This window comes from Chiloscyllium punctatum, chromosome 9, assembly GCF_047496795.1.
Source record: "Chiloscyllium punctatum isolate Juve2018m chromosome 9, sChiPun1.3, whole genome shotgun sequence".
In the NCBI taxonomy this organism is placed as follows: Eukaryota; Metazoa; Chordata; class Chondrichthyes; order Orectolobiformes; family Hemiscylliidae; genus Chiloscyllium; species Chiloscyllium punctatum.
In genome coordinates, this window is record NC_092747.1 from 27,356,540 (window position 1) to 27,372,168 (window position 15,629).

Consider the following 15,629-nt stretch of genomic DNA (forward strand, 5'->3'; position numbering starts at 1 on the left):
GGCTCGAAATGAGTATTTTGTCTCTGAGTTCACAAAGGAGACATTTTAGTTTGGGAAATGTAAAATATTAGGTAAAGTAGAACATAATGAGAAATATTGGAGAGACTAACCTCCTTGAAGGTGGATAAATCTCCAGAGGTGGAACATTTGGATGCTAGACTGTTAAAGGAAGCCAAAGAGTAAATACTGGATGCTGTGACTTTCTAATCCTTATGAGATAGGGTGGTCTACCAAAAGATTGGAGGAAAGCAGATTACTGAAACTAATACTGAGAGATGGTATTAACTATTACCTGGAAAGGCCAGATTAGTCAGGGATAATCAACATGGTTTTGTCAAGGAAAGATAGTGTCTTACTAACAAAATCAATGAAGGAGTCACAAGGAGGATTAATTGGGGTAGTGCAATGGATAAAATGAAGAACTGTCGAAGCTGGAAATCTGAAACAAAAGCAGAAATTGCTGGAGAAACTGAAGAGGTCTGACAGCACTTGTGGGAAGAAAGCAGAGTTAATGTTTTAATTCATAATCAGACTCTTTATCAATTACTGTTTTTGTTGTAGTGCAATGAATGCCATCTCCATAGAATTTAGTAAGGCACTTGACAAGGTGATTTGGACAGAAAAGTTAAAGCCCACGGGTTACATTGGGGTGTGGTGAATTTGTTTCAAGATTAGCTCCATGACAGGAAATGACAAGTAATGGTCAACAGATGTTTCTTTTTCAAATGGAAAGTGGTTTCCAGTGGTATTTCACAGGGTTCAGTGCTAGGTCCCTTGCTGCTTATGGAATATAATGATTTAAACTTAAATGTGGGAGACATAATTGGGAAATTTGCAGACAACTGAAAATTGGTCTAGTGAAGTGAAGAAGATGACCATTGGCTACAGGATGACATCAATAGGGAGAAACTGAGGACGACAGATGCTGGAGATCAGAGTCGTGAGTGTGGTGCTGGAAAAGCACAGCAGGTCAGGCAGCATCCGAGGAGCAGGAAAATCGATGTTTCGGGCAAGAGCCCTTCATCAGGAATGCTATCAGTAGCTTGATTGAGTGGGCAGGAAAGTGGCCAATGGGATTCAATCCAGAGACTTGCAAGTTTATGTTGGAATGAAGGGAGCACAAAAAGAAACAAAGGAATACACAATAAATACACAAGAGTAATGAATGGTGTACCTCTCTACAGGTATCTAAAGGTAACAGGACAGGTAGATGAGATGATAAAGAAGGCTTATGGGATTTTTTTCCTCGTTCAGCAATGCCTTGAGTAAAAGAGAAGGGATGAAATGCCAGACGACTTAAAGACTCTGGTTAGGCCATCGTTAGAACGTGGTGTACAGATCTCATGACCACATTCCAAATAATTGCTCTCTGGACAGAATACAGAGAAAACTAAAATAAAAAGGTGCCCCAGCTTGAAAATCGCAACCAAGATTGATAGTCTCGCCTCTTGTCATTAGAATGGAGGAGGCTGCGGTTAACTTCATTGAGGTGTATGAAATAGAGTAAGATTTGAATTTAGTGGGCAGGGAAGGTGTGTTTCATTTCGCAAAATCTTCAGTTAGCAGGGGACACAGAGTTAAGGTGCTTGATGGAAAGATTAGAGGAGATCTGAGGAAAAACTTAAAGCCTGGAAATCATTGCCAGCTTGGTGAGAGAGGCAGAAACCCGCAGCTCATCTCTCTGGAACCTGATCTGCACCTGGAGTGCGGTAAGCTGCAGGGTTACAGACAAGGTGCTAGTAAATGGCATTAGATTGGATGACTAGTTTATTCAGCTGAGGCAGGTATGATGGAATGATGGCACCTATCTTTCCTGTAATGTGTCTGTGGTTCTGTAGAAAGGTTTTCTTTCAAGACTGATAGTAATATTTTGTCTCTTTTTTTTTCAGATTCTTACTGTTTTATGACAAGAATCTAAATGTCCAGCATTTCCAATCAGATAAATGCTTACCTTTGACTGAGTACCTTATTTTTCACTCCGTTTGTGCCATGTACTGTCCTAATGAATCACTGGATTATCTCCTGGGAAACTAGGTGCTTTCAATGTTTAGACACTTAACAATGTACTTATTATTTTAAGTGAGGTCAGAGCAGTGCTCAGTATACCTGCTGCCAGTATTTCCTTATTTTTATGATGCAAAGACCATATAATTTGGCTTTGAATATTGGAGTATAGGAGTAGGCAATACAGCCCTTGGAACCCACTCCGCCATTTAACATGATCATGGCTAACCTTATCCTGGTCTCAATTCCACTTTCCTGCTTGCTCCCAATCGCCCTTTTTCCCACTCTGCATCAAATTCTTTTCTTGAATCTAGTCATTGATTCTGCCTCATCACACTCTGGGGCAGTGAGTTCCACAGATTCACAACCCTCTAAGAAAAGTAGGTTCTCCTCATCTCAGTTTTGAACCTACCTCCTCTCACTCTATACCTTTAACCTCTTGTTTGAAACTGCCTCACAAGGGGGAACATCTGTTCAATGTACATCTTATCAATCTCCTTTAGCATTTTATATATCTCAATTAGATCCCTTTCATCCTTCTGAACTCCAGTGAGTACAAGCTCAAACTATTTAACTGCCCCCAAAAGACAGCCCTTTCATCTGTGGAATCAATCTGGTGAACCTCCTTTGAACTGCCTGCAGTGTTGCTATGTCCTTCCTCAAGTAAGGAAACCATAACTGGTCACAGTACTCCAAACGTGGTCTCACCAACACCTCATATAATTGTAAGAACGTTTCTTTACTTTTCTCATCCAGTCCTTTTGCAACAAATGCTAAGATTCCATTTGCCTTTCTTATTATATGCTGCACCTGCATTCCCACTTTCTGAGATTCATGCGCAAGGACACTCTGACCTGACACACCTTGAATCTGCTTCCCATTTAAATAATAATTTGCTCCTTTTAATTTTCTGGCCAAAATGGAAAGCCTCACACTTGCCCACATTAAACTCTATCTCCCAGAATCTGGCCCATTCTGCTGGTCTGTCAATATCCATCTGTAAACTCTTTATCTCCTCACCACAGCCTGCTTTCACATCTATTCTAGTATTATCCAGGAAGTTTGCTGGGTTATATTCTTTCCCTACTACAGTGCCACTGATCGAAAATTATCAGCTCCTGTGGCATTTCCTGTCCGACGCTTCCTGTCCATGACAGTGTGGGAATGGGTCTGCAGTGTATGCTGGGAACATGCAACGTGGGCAATTCTGATGACAACCTGCTTCTAATGTTGGTTTGGCTCACAATCGGTGTGATGCTGGAAAAGCACAGCTGATCAGGCAGCATCTGTGGAGCAGGAGAGTAGACATTTCAAGCATCAACTCTTCATCAGGAGCATTCCAGATGGAAAGCTTATGCTCGAAACGTTAGCTGTCCTGCTCCTCGATGTTGTCTGACCTGCTGTGCTTTTCCAGCACCACACTTTTTGCATCTGCAGTCCTCACTTTCTCCTCCTTGACTCATGACCTGCCATTTTGGATCTCACAGGCCACGTTAAGTCGTTCTCTCAAACACTGACGGCTGCACACTCAATTTGGTCCCTGACAGACACCCGCCTCATCACTACTGACCATTTAAAGAACATCTCAAAAGAACACTTATCTCCCTCTGAAAATTCAAGCAATCTATCCCTAGAGAAATAGCTGGGGCCAGGGACTCCTCCTACTAATGGTTTGAGACTTCAACTTCATAAGGATGTGCTACAAGTCAACAAAAGCAGAGAATCCAAGACTGTTTTTTCAAAAATTCAATCATAGTATTTGGACATCACCGGCATCTATAGCCCATCTGTATTTGCCCTGGAGACAGTGGTAGTGAGCTGTCTTCTTGAAGTACTGCTATTCCTAGTATGGGGACAATCAGATTGTTGTTAGGGAGGGAGTTTCAGAACTTTGACCCGATGACACTAAAGCATCAATGATACTGTTCCAAATCAGGATTCTGAATAGCTTGGAGGAAAATTTTCAGGTGATGTCATTCCCATGTATCTGCTGCCTTAGTCCTTCTCAATCGTAGTGGTGATGGGTTTGGAAGGTGCTGTCAAAGGAGCCTTGGTGAGTTACTGCAGGGCATCATGTATATGGTATACTCTGCTGCTACTGTGTGTCAGTAGTGAAGGGAATAAATAGTGGATGTGGTGTGAATCAAGCAGGCTGCTTTGTCATGGAAGGTATCAAGCTTGAACCGTAGAATCCCTATAATGTGGGAGCAGACCATTCAGCCCATCAAGTCCCCACCAACCCACTGATGAGCATCCCATCCAAACCCACTCCCCTACTCCACCCCTGCAACCCCACATCTCCCGTGACTAATCCACCGAGCCTGAACACAATGGGCAATTTAGCATGTCCAATCCCCACCTAACCTGCACAATTTTGGACTGAGGAAGCAAAGCAGAGCACCTGGAGAACCCATGCAAACATGGGAGAATGTGCAAACTCTAGACAGACAGTCACCCAAATGTGGAGTTGAACACAGATTCCTGGCGCTGCGAGGCAGCAGTGCTAACCACTGAGCCATTCTGCCACCTTAGCTTCTTGAGTGTTACTGGGGATGCACCTAATTCGGCAAGTGGGAAGTATTCCATCACACTCCTGACTTGTATCTTGTGGATGGTAGACATTCTTTGAGTGATATGAGGTGAATTACTTATCACAAGCTTCCCTGCTGCTGACCTGCTTTTGTTGTCACATGACTGGACCAGTTCAGTTTCTGGTTAGTGGTAATCCTTAGAATGTTACTCGTGGGGAATTCAGCAATGTTAATGTCATTGAATATCAAATGAGTTGGAGATGGTCATTGCTTGGCATTTGAGAATGTTGTGAAACTTGAAAGGGTTCAGAAAAGATTTACAAGGATGTTGCCAGGGTTGGAGGATTTGAGCTACAGGGAGAGGCTGAATAGACTGGGGCTTTTCTCTGGAGCATCGGAGCCTGACGGGTAACCTTATAGAGGATTATAAAATCATGAGGGGCATGAATAGGGTAAATAGACAAGGTCTTTTCCTTTGGGTGGGGGAGTCCAAAACTAGAGGGCATAGGTTTAAGGTGAAAGGGAAAGATATAAAAGGGACCTAAGGGGCAACTTTTTCACATAGAGGGTGGTACGTGTATGGAATGAGCTGCCAGAGGAAGTGGTGGAGGCTGGTACAATTACAGCATTTAAAAGGCATCTGGATGGGTTTATGAATAGGAAGGATTTGCAAGGATATGGGCCAAGTGCTAGCAAATGGGACTAGATTGGGTTGGAATATCTGGTCAGCATGGATGAGCTGAACCAAAGTGTCTGTTTCTGTGTTGTACATTTCTATGACTCTATTTGTGTGGCATGAATTTACTTCCTACCCATCTGCAAAAGCCTGGGTAGTGCCCATGCATTGTGGCAATTGGACATGGATTATTTCAGTATCTGAGGAGTCATGATGGTACTCAACATTGTGCAATCATCAGTGAACATTTCCACATTTAATGTTTGGTGACAAGAAGGTTATTGTTGAAGCAGCTGAAGGTGGTTGGGCCTAGGACACTACCCTGAGGAACACCTGCAGAGATGCCCTGGAGCTGAGATAACTGACTTCCAACAACTACTATCATCTTCCTTTGTGAGAGATATGATTCCAACGAACAAAGAGATTTGCCCCGATTCCACTGACTCCAGCTTTGCTAGGGCTCTCACCACACCTCTGGAAGTCACCTATGCTTGAAAAGTTGTAATGAGGTCAGGAACTGCATGGCTCTGGCAGAACCAAAACTGAGCTTCAATTAGAGTTATTACTTCGCGAGTTCAGCTTGTTGCTGACCACTTTCATCACTTTGTTGGTAATTGTGTGATGACTGATGGGGTAGTGATTAACTGTGTTGGATTTGTCCTGCAATATGCAATGGGCATGCCTGAGCATTTTTTCTCATGGATGAATATATGTCAGAGTTGTAGCTGCACTGGTTCAGATTGGTCAGGGGCGCAGCTAATTCTGGAGCACAAGACATGAATACTTTTGCTGAAATGTTGTCAGTGCCCATAAACTTTGCAGTATCTGGTATCTTCCACCAGCATAAATCAAATTGGTTGAAAACTGACATCTTTAGTGCTGGGGATCTCAGAAGGGAGTGAATGTGGTTCACTCACTCAGTACTTCTGGCTGAAAATTGTTGCAAATGTTTCCGTCTTATCTTTAACACAATGTGCTGGGTTTCCCAATCGTTGTGGAGGTGGATATTAATAGAGCCTTCTCTTTCAGTGAGTTGTTTGATTGTCCACTACCATTCTACACTGGATGTGGCAGAACTACAAATCTTAAATCTGGTGGACTTCACCAGTTTCCTCATTTCCCCTCCCCCCACCTTACCTCAGTTCCAACCTTCCAGCTCAGCACTGTCCTCATGACCTGTCCTACCTGCCAATCTCCCTTCTCACCTGTCCACTCCACCCTTGCCTCTGACCTATCACCTCCATCCCCACCCCCATTCACCTATTGCACACTCTGCTACCTTCTCCCCAACCCCCCCCCCCCCCCCCACCGCTGCCATTTATACCCCCAGAGGCTTCCTTCCTCTATTCCTGATGAAGGGCTTTTGCCTGAAACATCGATTTTCCTGCTCCTCAGATGCTGCCTGACCTACTGTGCTTTTCCAGCACCACTGTGATCTAAAATCTTAAATCTGGTCCATTGATTGTAGGACCACTTAGCCCTGTCTATTGCATTAAGGTCTCTTTTATTAGCTGGTTGAGAGTTAAAGGTACCAAGAGTTAGGTACTGAAATACGCCACAGTCTTGTTATAATGAAATGTGCCACCCATTATTAATCAGTAGTCTGGCTGTTGTCACAAAGCTGGTTCCAATTTTCTCAAAGCTGTTCCTTTTCTCAAGTATGCAGTATCCTTGATTTTTTTCAGAGGGGTTATAAACCAGGCTGGGCTCCAATCAGACTGATTTGGTACAGAAATGAAAAGGATTTCGAGAGACCTTTTTGTTTATATGTAAATAAGCCAAAGTGGTCATGTTTAGAAGTGACCTGTATAATGAAAGGGGAGTGGTCAGCTCTCTAGTTGAGCAGTTCAGTCCAAAACTCATTAGGAGTTCAACATGAGCTATGTGGAAACTTTCTCTCTTTCTGCCCTTCTAACGTCAACCTCTAAGCGTCTGTTCCATTTTTAACTGTGTTTTAAGGGGACATGCTTATTGGGACTGTTCTGTATATTCGGATCAGCATAATTAAGTCTAGTTTGGATAGACGGAGTTCTGTAGGGATTCTTCATTCTGTTCTTTGTGTTTCATTGTGCAATTTTGTGAATAAATGTCTATCTGCTTTAAAACATAATAGTTGACCTAGCTAGATTACTCTGGGTAATCCTCACTGTACACTTACCGAAAAAAATTGCAAAATTATGGTCCGGGTGGCCTGCTCACGAATGTTTTGAGTGGTCTGGCCTAGTCTTACACGGAAATGTATTTTTCTTATTTTGTCTAAGAGTAAAAAGTTCATCAGAAACTTTATTTGAAAAACGCAAGCTATTATCTTGGCTTTGCTAATTAAACCCTTTCTTAAACTCAGTAATAAAGACAGATGTTTCAATTTAGTTAGCTGAAGCCATTGTGAAAATTAATCGTTCCTTTAGATCTGTAAAGCCAAACTCCTGGAATTGTGTTGAGAATTTCTTTGTAGGATTTCTTGACCTGCTACCTGCGAGGTCATTGATATACTGTTTTGTGACTGATACTTATGCAAATCCGAGTTAGAGGGCCATCAGCGTGCAGAGGTCTGTTGATTAAAATGTGAACATGGATAAGCTTTTAGTGCTAACAAATGGCTGTGCAGACCATTACTAAAATTATGAAAATGTTTAAGATGTTTCTTGTTATTATTCACATGCAGTCTTCTTTTCAGGTTAAGACAAAATACTAACATTGTATTGGACCTGTAGTAATTACTGTGCAATTGGCAGAAAGCCAAAATGATGTCCTTGAAATGGTTTCATTGCCTGCCCACTTTTGAATGACTTTAGATTTGAATGGCACCAGAGCATTTGCAACATAGCAATCCAGTGCCTTTATTTTGTGACAAATATAATGTCTATTGATTCTCCATTTCCAGTCAAAATAATGTAATATGACTGATTTGTTGGTTCTTAGTTGGCTATGGAGATATTAACTGTTAAATCCTGTTGCAAATTAATTACAGCTCCCAGGAACTAGGTTGCGTCAATGTTTTGCAATGAAGTGGATACAGAGAAAGAAGTCTGTGCAAAACTTACACCTCATATTGGCTTTCCCGGCTGTGACTAAATAATTTACTGACAGCAAGGATTACATTCAGACTACTACCTACTGGAAGAAGGTTGAATGCTTTCATCAATCATGACATGCAGATGAGGTATTGATAAGGGATTGATTAAGAGAAAGCATCATTACAAAGGAGGTGATAGGGCAGGGAGATGGAAGGAAAAGGATGAGGAAGGATTAGACTTATCAGGAGATATAGTGAGGGAATTAGAAGGTCTTGGTAACAACTGTTAGCATTGTTGTCGAATTGGGAAGCACACTTCTGTTTCTGTGAGCACTGCATGCAGGTAATTAGTTAACATAGCGAACATATATTAGTCCTTTATCTGAACGCAATGGCCAGTTGTGTTCACAGCTGTCCAGTTTTGCAAAGGGACATTAAATAGGAGTCAGTTCCTTTATCTGCACTTATAGTTTCAGTTTCCAGCCCACCCACCCCTGTCAGGTGCTTGGGAGCTCACCTTCTGTCAGAAAAGCAGAGGAGGTTCCCTCTGAATTCTCAGCCAGCAAGTTATCAGAAACCCTGGTTGGAATAATAATAAATAAGCCTAAGCCTGTGACGTTTCTAGTTGCCATATTGTGTATTAATGTCCAATGCAACATAGTTTGGCTGACATTTTCACTACATAGGCTGGTATTTTAAATGCGAAATAAACTGAAAAAGATAGGAACCACATTTTATGTGAGAGTTTGACTTCCTCATTTGCTGATCCCGATTTCCTGCTTTAATGGGCTCCCTGGAAAGCAGGGGCCGTTTGCCTGCTCGAACAGATTTGTTCTCTGGCGAAAAGCTAGCTGTCGTGGTTATAACAAGAACATCCAGCTGGACCTCATAGATAATGAGTTCCCTGATTGGGGCTGTTAACCTGGTTCAATCAGAGAGCCCTGGCTGATGTAAAAGGGTTAACTGGCAGAGACTCTGCCACTCTAATACCTGACTTTCTATGAGGTAGTATTGTTGTCAAGAACTGTTCATGTGTAAATAAAGAGTGACTTGGTGATGGGATACTGGCCTCTGTGGAGTTATTTTACTAATAATCCAAAATCCTGCTTTGAAACTATCCAGCTAAAAATCGTGCAACTCTTGAGAAGCCACAGAGAAGGACAATGTTATATCAAAAACAGAAAAGACAAATCCTGAATTCTTCTATCTTTTGTATTTGCAGGCGCCTATCTGAACATAAATGTAAACATTCCCTCCCCAACCCCCAACCCCCAACCCAATCTACCCACAAAGGCAAGCTTTTCATTCGGACTTATATAAATCATGTTGCAGGGCTGAAGCAAACTTCATTTTTAAACTCTGTGCAATTACAAATGAGGTTAAAAATGCAATAAATAAGAAATCAATGATCACCATTCATGTCTTTGTTCATGGGGTCGATGGTTGTGGCTCATTCTTAATAAAGACAGGAATGCAATTGTCCTGCAAATCTTTCTCATAAAATTGAGCCTCCTAATGATGCACATTTTAGTACTGACTCCATTCAAACTGAGCACTCTTTCAGGGCAGTGAGGAGGAAATAAGATGTGGAGTCAACATAATTACATTTCTAAATTTGTGTGACCTATTCAGAGGGGTGTACCACAATACCAAGGGAGTTGATAATGTTGTCAATCTAGCTGTACCAACCCTGTTTTCATGGCAGGTCCCCACTGGGGGCGTAAATCAGTAAATTAACCTTATACTCTCTTTCATTTGTGTTTCAAGGGAATATAATTTAACATTTTGGGGAAAAAAGGAGTAAAGAACAACTGCTTTACAATAATGTCCTCTGTGCTGAGACAGAAGCTGATTAATGATTGAACAAAGCTTTAAAAAAGTCGACAGATAAATATCATCCTATAATTGCATTTGCATAGTCTGTTGCAGTAACTGAGAAACATATTCCAAAATGTTTCATAGAGGAGTAAGCAAACACATGGATATTGAGCAGTAATGGGGGGTTGGGGGGTTGGGGGGTGGGGGGGGGGGGAGGGGGAAGGCAATCAAAATCTTCACTGAAATTGGATTTTAAGTGGGGTCTAGAAGACTGAGAAGGAATTGGGGAGGTGGAGAAATGTATGAGGATTTGGGCAAACAAAACTAGGAAGGACCCTGGGAAACCAAAAGAATTTGTGTTAATGGTGGTTTAAAAGGGGGAAGCACCCAAGTTCAAGGAGTGGGAAATTTGTAAGGGAGAGAGAAGAACTCAGTGAAGGTAATCCCATTTAACAAGCAGAGTGAGGGAACGTATTTGAGGGGGATGGGGTGGTCAGCCTGTAGAAAGCTGCTGAGCAACATTGAGATCAAGCCAAGAGAATGTTGAATGTTCATAGCCACAGAAGTCTTTATTGATGACTTTGGTTAAAGGTGTTTAGATGCCATAGAAAGATGGAAACCTGCCTGAATAGGCTCAGAAAGGGACACAAAGAGGATAGCATGGATCCGAATGCTAACAATCTGTTAAGGAAATTTGAAGATTGCATGGAAGGCATGGTGCCTGAGGATAGAGGACAGCATTAACAATAGGTTTCTTCATGATGGGTGTGACACTGAAGATTTTAAAAGGATGTGAAAGTCCCTGAAAAGAGGAATTCACTTACAATGTTAGTAGTTCACTGTCACACCCTCAGAAATTACATGAAGCCCAGTAATGTGTGTTGTAAGCTTCCAGTACCATACAGATGGCGAGAGTTCAGTTATCAACATTTCTAATTGTCAGACCACCAGGTTCTAAGGGTCTTGACATATGATGAATGAAAGTTTCACCTGGTTTAAGCTAGGGCACTTTTCAGAGGCTGGGATTTATTTCGCTTGATGTTAAATCAGTGCTGGGGACAAGTAAAATTTATTATAGCTTCCAAATGATGAATGAGTCTCACGTACTGATACCAGATGCAGGTTGGAAGGGGAAAATAATTTCTGTTCTCCATCTGTTTAACAATATAGTACTTCTTCAAATCCTGTCGCTCCATGTTCCCCTCCACCACCCAAACAAAGGCTGCCTTCAGTTATTTGAATTCTGATTTTTACTACGATAACATTCAGTTATGTGCTTTTGTGCATATGTAGGGTATTTATTTCAAAAGTATAAGGAGAAAGAAAATGAAGGCCTACATCTAAAGCACCAAGCCAATGTCAAATTAGGTCTGGGGTCTGAAAAGCTGGAAACTGTAGCTTCAGCAGTGCAGTCATTTTATAATGTTGCAATGACAGTCCACCTCCACAACTATACTGAAAAGCTTACAGTCTACCTACAAAAAATGGACCTGAAATTTCACAAATGCTAATCCAATAGGTTTCAGCAGGAACATGCCTGCTTGTAACCTCTGATCTCTTTAGATGCTTGCAGTTAGAGCATCTCAATGGCGACTGGGCTTAAGTAGCAATTCAGCACACCTTCAGCACCCACCCTTCTCACATCTGGAGACATTTAGCTGCCCCATTGCCTGAGGAGGGAGGCACAATTGCCCAGATGCCCCTCACCTTCCAACCCAAACAATAATCTGATCCATGGGAAGGGCATGAACGAGGGGATAATCGTTTTTCCTTCTTATTTGGTAATTATAGGGGAGAAGAGGCTCCAAGTTGATTGTTGGACCTAGGCCCTAGTGACAGGACCCACATGTTCCCCTAGTAGAGACTGGGGCAGGGAACATTTTCAAGATTGAGTTCAGTATAATTTCAGGTAGATAAAGGGTGGTCAAAGGTATGAGGACAGACAGGAAAGTAGAGTTGAGGATGAGCCATTAACTAACAAAAGTGTCCAGCTAGTTCAGGGCTACCCCTGCTCCTTATATCTCTTGCCACTTAACCATGATTGCAACGCCACATCCCCAGTGAGCCTCAGGAGTAGAAGGGTTGGACCATGAGGTCTTTTCTTCAGACTCCGTTGTCAGCCATGGCCAAGCCAAATCATTTTCCTTGGAAAGGGCCTGAGCAATTCACCCTGAAAAGCAAGAACACATAAACACAAGATTGAGGAGCAGGAGTAGCCCTGAGGCCAGCCGTCTGAGTCGGCTGTACCATTTGGTAAGTTCACGTCCTCAAGTCTACTTTCCCGTCTGTCCTCATACCTTCAACCCTACTTCATTTACCCAAAATTATACTGAACTCACTCTTGAAAATATTCAATGCCCCAACCTCCACTGCACTCTTTTGAACAGAATTCAACCCTCTAAGAGAACAAGAAAAACTCCTCACCCCGATTTTAAATGGAAAACCCTCATTTTTTAAAATGTAACCTTTAGTTTGAAATTCTTCAATGAAGGGAAATCTCATGTCAGCACCCACTTCATCGAATTCCCTCAGGCTAGGTTTCAACAGGATCACCTTTCATTCTTCTAATTTCCAGTGAAGTATGGGCCCAATCTGCTCAACCTTTCCTCTTAAGATAATTCCTTCATCTCAGGAATCAGTCAAGTGAATCTCTTCTGCACTGCTCCTAGTGCAATTATACCTTTTCAGCTGATTGCTTGCTAAAGGGACACAGCACTATGTTATCCCATCCAGAAAATTCTTAAAAAATAATGGGCACTTTTGAACAATAATGGCAACTCAGTTGGGAAAAAAAAACAGATTTTTGGAAAAAAGGGATTCTTGATGTTTGGAAAAACTAATCCAATTGTCCACCCAAGGTTTTTAACAGCAAGATGACAACCGTGCATGTAAATACCGAGAGACTTACTCTTATGTATTAACATCTCATTATTACATAAACTGGCCTCACTTCTGTGCAGTTTGCTATTGTACCAGGTATTAGAGAGAAACAAGATGGTGACAATTCTTGGCATGAAAGTCAGAGTGAGTACCTGGCAACTACAGCTCACACTTGCTCTTCTGGGTCTCTATGTTGAACAGTAGTCCCTAGAGCTCAGGACATGGTCCACATACAGCATCATCATCATTGGTGGTCCCTCACAGGCAAGGATGACTCTCTTCTATTCTCAAGGTGAGTCTGTAGGTGGTTGTACAGACTGATACAGGCTTTATTACACGTGGTGCAAGTGGTGATTGTGGGAAGGGAAGGGGCATTGGTGTGGCAGAACACTTTCACTGTATTCCTTTCACTATTTTCCTTTTGCTATATCCAGTAACCACCTGCACATTCCCATCCATGGAGACTGACATCTGACACACAGCAGCCTCAGCCCATCATCATGACACATCTCTAATTCACATATTCGAGTCTACCACTTCAATTCTGCACTTTGAGCATACCAACAGGCAGCAGTATTGACACAGCGACAGGCACCAGTGCCCAACTTGGTGCATCAGAACAGGGAACATCTCCTTTAGTGCTCACTCACGTTTCACAAACTTAGATGGACACAACATCTGTGCCTTGCCTTTTCAGCATTGTCATCTCATTCAGAACTTACAGCCTCCCTCACAGTACTTGATATCTGTTAGCACAGACAGAAAACCAGACAGCTTGTCATGGTTGCCAGCAGTGATCAGTCAAGGAGAGCAGATATGTCAAAGTGACACCAACAACGTGTGCCAGCAGCTTAAGCAGTAAACATGCGGCATGTACTTCCATCAAATAACCATATCTCCAAGTCTAAGGAGGCCAGTCCTCAGTCAAGTCAAGGAGAATTGTTGTCAGTTAAGGGGAGCCACCTTTAGCCAGTCATAGATCTCAGTCCAGGGGCTTGGACACAGTCAATCCACCACTGAGGCTGTCATGATCAGTGCTTCCATATCAACCACCTGATGAAGGAGCAGTGCTCCGAAAGCTAGCGCTTCCAAAAAATCCTGTTGGATTATAACTTGGTGTTGTGTGATTTTTAACTTTGTACACCCCAGTCCAACACCGGCATCTCCAAATCATAATATATTATAGTTATGTACTGACCCCAGGTTGAAGTCAGGGTGGTGGTGACCATCACTAATAGCATGAGTCCCACAGTAACCGCACACTCAAGTGCTCTATTATCTCCCAGCCTTGTATGTAGAGTAGCCTCTCACTGCCGTTACAATTATTGTCTTTTCTGCATCTCAACTGGCTGCCTCACTCCCCACAATTTACTTCATCACCTGATCAAGGAGTGGAACTCGGAAAACTAGTGCTTCCGATTAAACCTGTTGGAGTATAACCTGGTGTTGTGTGATTTTTAACTTTATAATATATTAAACTGTGGACTCAGGGGATAATGTGAGGAGCTGAAGGCATAAATGAAACAGCTAGTTGGAAATGTGTGGAAGTTTAGAACTAATGGGGGAAGTCCAAACAAAAAAGGAATACTAATGTTTGGAAGGTTCCTGTAGATTGATTTGCTGAGCTTACGACCCACCTTGTGAAGCTTGACCTGAGTCACATTCTGTCCTCAACTGAATCACAAATCTGCAATGAAATTGAAAAATATCAGTCACCACACCTGGACTGGGCAGAGTAGGTGCTTGTTTCTGTCCAAGGAAGCATGTTCAACCTCTGAGTGAAGTGATACCCATCAAAGGGCAATTGCATCAATCAGGCATTTATATCGCACAGGGCTGAGATGTGTCAAGTTAAAGAATTCCTCATGTGAAACACATGAAGTGACCAAGTATGTCAGATTCAAATCCTAGCCATAAGCTATCTTGATTGTATCACTGGTCATTACAAATTGATCATAGTCAGATCTGTGAAGCAGAAGTGATCCCAAGCAATCTTTAAAAAAATCATTAACAGACTGCAATTCAAAAAGACAATCCAAGGTTCCTTAGACTATACAAGGGCATGGAACTGATCTCCCCTCACCTTGATTAGTGACAATTTGACAGCATATTCTAATGTGCAATGCTGACTTTCTTAAATGATGTGGAACGTAGGTTTGGGGCACAGTGGTAGTCATCCTACTGGACATAGAATCTCCTACTGACTTTGAAAAATATGACTTGTGCTATATACATCAGAATGAGACCCCATATGACAAAGATCCATGTGCAGGCATTCCATGGTCCTCCTTGATAGAGCCTTCCATCTCCCACTGTACAGAGGACTATGGCAGACTGTAGTTTGTGTGTTTTGTGAATGTTGACTGCTCACATTACTAAGGACCTATTTTATTGACAAAGGTTCATTAGAACTATGACCAATAAATCCATCCACAGCAGGGGATATTGTCACTGTGGCCATGGTGCTGTCAAGGTGCAGATATATTGAGGGGGAGCAAATGCCCATGACCCCTGGTAACATCCACCATAACCCGTGGTAACCTCCTCCATATGAAGAAGTTGCAGCTGAAGCTATCCTTAGGGTACAGATGAGATACAGGAGCTCTGAAGGCTATTGTCCTTCATGCTATTTCCTCCAGATAATTTAGGGAATTGACACTGCAGACTGAAGATGTCATGTGTACATGTGAATCAGGAGCAGGAG